The sequence below is a fragment of the Pteropus medius genome, unplaced genomic scaffold, assembly GCF_902729225.1.
Source record: "Pteropus medius unplaced genomic scaffold, Ma_sr-lr_union100, whole genome shotgun sequence".
Classification (NCBI taxonomy): domain Eukaryota; kingdom Metazoa; phylum Chordata; class Mammalia; order Chiroptera; family Pteropodidae; genus Pteropus; species Pteropus medius.
The window spans coordinates 37,252,553-37,258,552 of record NW_024355205.1 but is presented as its reverse complement, the minus strand read 5'-3'; the positions used below and the strand labels follow the sequence as shown (position 1 = coordinate 37,258,552).

General features: G+C 64.4%; 1 protein-coding gene across 1 annotated transcript in view; it reads left to right on the top strand.

Moving 5' to 3' along the window:
* The first annotated feature begins 1,154 nt into the window (after positions 1–1,154).
* TMPRSS2 (transmembrane serine protease 2) overlaps positions 1,155–6,000 on the top strand; it is a 28,337-nt gene continuing 23,491 nt past the window's right edge. Inside the window, exon 1 of the mRNA XM_039857793.1 lies at positions 1,155–1,317. The gene's annotated coding sequence lies outside the window, so the exon portion shown is untranslated. The remainder of the gene's footprint in view (positions 1,318–6,000) is intronic.

The window sequence follows — 6,000 nt, the reverse complement described above, 5'->3', positions numbered from 1 at the left end:
CAGACGCCATGCCCACCTCTCCCCCGCCCCGGGGGACGGAGCTGGCTCCCCAGGCCACTGGTCTGCTCTCGGGAGGTGCGCGTATTCCAACAAAAATCCCAGAGCGTTGCTAAAAGAAGGAGAAAGGAATCCCCAGAGAACGCAGCCAGACAGACTGTGGGCCACAGACCGGCGAGTGAGCAGGTCTCTGGGGTAGGGTGACCGTGTCATCCCTGGGGGCTCCAAACACTGTTCAAAGCAGAAGTAAGCAGATCGCCAGCAGAAGACACCCCAACCTGACCTACCTGCTAAAAGTGGTTCTCCAGGGCCTTCTACTTAGACAACAGCGACACAAGTGAAGTATGAGACGGTGGGACTGGGGCGTAGTCCGGACGGTCTCGTAGTGCGGGCCCAAGGGCGGGGGCGCAGGGGGAGACCAGAGCGGGGGAGCCCTGCGCGGGGAGGAGGGCCGAGCCAAGGCAGCACATGATTCGGAACGAACTAGGTGCTTCCACCTTATTCTACCGAGTTCTGTGTTGCTCTGCGTATTGCAAACAGCATCGCAAAGAGCCTCTTGCGAGTTCTCAAGCCAAGCCTTCGGGACTAAGGGGCATCTCACCTGCTTTTCTCACCCCCGTCCCTTGCCATCGGTGGGCAGGAAGTCCTCGCGCCGCTTCTGGGTGCCTTCCAGGAGGCGAGGAGGGGGCTGGGGTTACACTTGGGGCCTTCGGGCAGAGAAAAGGCGCACAGGGAGCTTAGGGGAGGGGGTCGTTGGCGCACGGCGCCGGGTCCTCCCACCCTAGGGCCTGGTCAGCGCTCTTCGGGGGCTGACTCCTGGGTCCCCGCCGCGGGCTCACAAGGGGTTTCGATCAGCGCTCCTCGGAACCCCTCTCCTTAATCCAAACCGAGTCCTCGGCTCAAAGCTCCGTCAACAGGCGAGTCCACCGGACGTGGGGCGGGAGACGCCTTTCTCCCTCGCGCTAAACTGCCCGCCAGGGGACGAGGCCGGGGGAGCGACCCCCAGCTCCCTCTGGGTCCCGCCGCGGGACCGGCCAGTCCGCTGGGAGACTCCTCCCCCCGCAGCCGCCGCCCCCGTCCGGACCCGCCCCTCCGGAGCCGCAGCTCCGGCCTGTCCCCTCCCCCTGCCCCAGGTGACCCCGGACCTGCTTGCACTCAGGGGTGTCGCCCTGGGCACCTGGACACCGCCTCCCGGGATTTAAGCGAGGGCCGGGAGGGTCGGGGACTCTGGAGCAGGGCAGAGGGAGACGCGAGCTCGGAAGGAGGCGGCGGCGGCAGAGGAAGGGCGAGGGACGGGGGCGCCGGCCCAGAGAGGCGCAGGTGAGCGGCACCGTGCGCGCCCGGGGCGCGGGGTCCCGGGCGCAAGAAGGGGGACCTGGGCGCCGAGGAGCGACCTCAGCGTTCCCCGCGCTGGGTGGAGGTGGCGGCAGGCGAAGCCAGGTGTGCGCAGCGCGGGCGCGGCAGGTGCGGGGCGCGCGGGGCTGAGCGGGGCGAGGCGCCCGCGTCGGGGCTGGGAGGGCGCCGGTGCCTGGGGCCGCTTGGCGCGCCGCTCCGAGGCCCGCGGCCGCCGCGTTGGCATCTCGCGGCTGGGGAAGGTGGCCTGCGAGTCCCTGGCCAATGTGTCGGCGAAGAGGGTGCCGTGGGGTCCCTCGGACGGGTCCCCTCTGCTCCGCCTGCCCTCTGTGCCCTGAGCTGGGGACCCGGGGTGCGCCTTTTCCCCTCGGGAAGGAGGAAGAGAGGGGCTTGTCGACCCGTTTCTTTGTTTCGGGGAAATCTCTGCAGCCCGAGTGTTACCTGAACTCCTGCTGCTTCTTAGTCCCCTCCCGGGTTGGGGAGAAACTGGAAACTCTCTGAGATGCCGGGAGCGATACGGGACGGCGGGGACGGGCTCCCGGGGGCCCCGGGCGAGGCGCGATCGGTTCCGCGGCCCGGGGGAGGGACTGCCCGCAGCCCGGGCCCCATTGCGGCGGCCCGGAGGCGGCGATCGGGCCCGGCCACCTGGGCACCGGGCACTCTCGGGAACCGGTCCGGCGCAGCGGTCCTGGACCTTGGGCGCGCGCTCCCTGCGCTGGAGAAGGCCGGGCGTCCGGGCGCTTCGGCCCGCCGCACGCCGTCCGAGGGGGCTCGGCGTAGCGGAGGGACCGCGGAGCGCACATAGCAATGGGCGCCCTGCCCCGCGGCCCCACGGGCTCTGCGGAAAGCTTGCTTTACGGCCCCAAAGTTTGTGCGTGCACGTCCCGGAGGCCCTGGTTGCGGGTGGCACCGCGCACTGGCTTGTGTTCCAGCGTTTGCGTGCCGGGAGCCCCGAGCCGGTGCGTCAGAGGGCCGCCCCGCCCCAGGGACAGCGCGGTGGCCCCGAATCCCCAATCTTGTTTCGGATGCACAAGCGACGAGCCTAGTCCGCGGAAATCCTAGCGGTTCTTTAAGGAAGGCAGGATGGCATGGCGGCGGCCGGAGGTCAGCCAAGTGGGCAGGGGTCATCCCCTGCTGGGCCTGGAGCCACCGCATTCGTTGACCCAAGCCCGCTTCCGCGGTCCTGGGGCTAAGAGAGGGAGCACAGCACACAGTGGGCCCGCTGACCCGCGGCTCCTGTCGCTCACAGCCCCGGAGAGCCGCGGGAAGCCTGGGAAATTACAAAGGCTGCGGAAGTGAGTTTCAAGGTGCTTAACAAACCTATAGTGAGAGGTTTGTTGACTTAGCCTAGGAAGTCCCAGAAGGTTCTCTAGGAAGTGAGGATGGACCCAACCTCCCTGGGACAAAGAGTGGGCACCGGGAGTGTGGTGCAGACCTTGCCAAGGCCAAAGGACCTGGGGGTGCAGCCTGGAGGGAGCCGAGGCTCCTAGACAGCTGCCGATGTGAGCGGGGTGGGCAGGGTGCGTGGCTGATGGGCCAGGAGAAGGAGGAGCCCCCCAGGAATCCACTAGAGAGTTGCCTGGCTCCCCCAGCTTCCCCAGAGGTGAGGCTTCTGTCCCGCACCCCAGCAGACCAGAGCAGACAGCTGAGTCAGAGTGAAGGCAAGGGCTCCACAGGGCAAACACTCAGCATGAGAGTTGGGGGAGTCCTCTGGGCTGGGCCCCCTGCAGATTGGTCATTCAAACCTGGTCTCTGCCTTTCAAAAATATCAATTACTGAGCAGCATGGGCCCTGGCTCTTGGCCTGACATTTATTTGGTCCTCGGCAACTTCCTTCTTATTGACTCGACACCCCCAAGGTCAGCCTTCTAACAGGGGTGTGTTGCTGGAGCCGCCTTGCAGCCTGGCACCTCACACACCGGCTGCCCCGCCCTGAGGTCAGTCACCTTAATTGTAGGAGCAAATTTGGCCGCACTGAAATTATAATAGCAGCAAACACGAAGGTGGCACTTTCATCCAGCCGGGCGTCATGCCTAGCTGTTTATAACGTATTTAATGCAGCCGTAAGGAAACAGGCAGAGAGGAAAGATGCTTCTCCACGGTCTCGTAGGGAGAGGTGGGGGTGGGGGCCAGCCATCTGGAGCTCGGCTTCGGCACATACGGCCACTTGCCTTTGCTTCTTCTGGGCTCCTCCGACATCAGGTTAGAACGTGTGGAGACCAGTGGGGAGGAGAAGGGGAAGCCGAGAACGAGGCCCCGGCGATCCTCGTGCGAAAGCGGCTTGCTCTTGGGGCCCGGCCAGTGAGAGTGACCCCTAACGTGACAGCAGAGCCCTGGGGGCAGCCCCACCGGGCTCTGTGCTGCCCGCTTATGACCTGGGCAGAGTGCAGAGCTGACTTCCCGGGCCGACGGGGCGTGGAGGAACAGGACGCTGGCAAAATGTCCTGTAGACAACGAAGCCTGGACACACACAGGACCCTGTGCCTGTGTGAGTGTGCCGACTGTTCCTCTGGGTCTAGCCTGGGGGTGAGCGGGCGGTCTGTGGGTCTAGCCTGGGGGTGAGCGGGCGGTCTGCCGGCACCCCGGGCTGGCGTCGCTCTGTGCCATCTAAACCTGTGGCAGGGGTCCTGTGGGAACTTTGTAGCAACACGGGCTCGTCGCTGTGGTTCTAGCCGCTGCATCCGACTCTGGGCGTGGGGAGTCTGTTTTGCTAAACTTTCCAGAAATTCCAGGGTTCGGAACTACTGCTCAAGTCTAAGCCTTGGGCAAGGAAGCAGAAAGGAGAGGCTTCTGGGTCAGCGTAGGGGCTGGTCCGTTTGGGTTACTCGAGGATTAGAAGCCAGCCCTGCTGGGGAGGAGGCCTGGGTGGCGTTCGAGGCTCCAGGGGCTTTCCTCCCTCCGCCCCCTCTTCCAGGCGGTCCCACCTCCTGCAACTGCTGACCCCGTGCTGCTCGTCCTGGGCCTTACTCCCCAGGGTGCCTTCCAGGGTCTGCCCCAGGACAGGCTGGGTGCCGCTGGACATGGGCGCAGGCCACCACGGATCTGAGAGCTGAGATCTGCGCTGGGCTGCGGCCGGTGAGTCCCTTCCTGGCTCAAGGTTGGGGATCCCCAAAGGCCATCTTGGGGAGGTCTAGCTTGCAAGCCCCTAGGGCAATGAGCCCTGGTACAGGGAAGGGGTGCACACGATAGCCCTGTGCCCCTGACCACCTTGGCCCCCACTACACGCGAGATCCCCAGGGCGTGTTTATTATCTGCATTTCGCAGGGCTGGGCCGAGCACATGGACGTTCTAGGAAGGAGGGAGAGCCTGGCTGGGACCTGGTTTGTCCTGGACAGTGGTTAGGAGAAGAGGAACTGGGGTGTGGGGAAGATGTCACGGGCCGCAGCGGAACTATCTTGGGAGAAAGGCAGATGCTGACTTTTCCGGTGGAGGCGTAGGCACTGGGTTGGGTTGTAAACTGTGGACTCTGAAGCAGGGAGGTGACCCAAAGTCATGCTTCTTGCTCTTGCTAGAGGGGGGCCGTGGAGAAGGAAGGAAGGGCGCATGGGGTTCGTGTGTCCGGACGGAGGGGAGCCCTCCGGCATCTGCGGTGGGGGGCGGGAGGGATGGGGGCGCGGGTGCAGAAATGTGATCGGAAGGATGAGATGCCTGAAGGGCCTGGGGCTGCGGGCGTCTGGAAGCTCACGCAAGGGCAGGATGCACGGAAGAGCTGGAGGAGGGCGGAGGAGGGAGGACGGAGAGGACACGGGCCGAGGTCCGGCGCGCGGGCGCGGCAGGGCTTTCTGAATGAGCGCTGGACTGAGGCAGAACGAAGGCCAGCCTTCACTCCTGCTCGTTCGCATGTGGCTTGGGCCCAAGGGTCCGGTTCCCTTGAAGGTCCTCGCCGTCCACGGGCCTTCCTGGCAGGGCGCCGCGCCTGACCCCATCGCAGCCCTGATCTGAGCTCGGCGCGTGTGGCCCCTGGGTTTTCTTGGGATGATGGGTTTAGAGTTCATTCTTGGAGTTTCTGCCCACAGAGAATGAAAGGCCGTCACTTCTGGCCTCCCAGCTAAAGCCTGCTTCCCTTCTAGAACATGCTTGAGAATCAAACATCTTCAGATTTGCAAATCGGTGTTCTTTCCAAGGCACCCCAGCTGACTCTGAACGTTCTCGATGCTGGGAACTCAGTTTCTCTGGGTCGAGTTAGACCTGCCTTCCTGATGTTTCTGACCGTTTCGATCCCCGTCTCTGCCTCCGGATCTGCACGGAGCACACTGAGTCCCTTCCCGCATGACGGACAGCCCCTCATGCACTGGAGGGGACCTCTCAGCGGCTGTCACGGTGTTATCACTGAGCATTCGCGACGAGTCGGGCACGGCACAGCCCTGCTTATCTGTCGTCCCCATTTCACTGATGGGCTGGGGCAAGCTCTTTCACCCTCAGCCAGTAGGTGGCCTTTGTCACACCCCCTCCTGGAGGAACCTGGGCCTGCCTGTCCCCATAGGCATGCGGTCACTTTGGTGTACCTGGGCCTGTGAGGTCACCATGTCCTCAACTGGGAGGCTGGTTTTGTCCAGATGCAGGCTTTCCAGGCCTCGCTCGCTCTCTCCCCCCCTCCCTCCCTCCCCCACACCCCTCTCTCTTACGTTTCGTTTTTACTCATTTGGCCTTT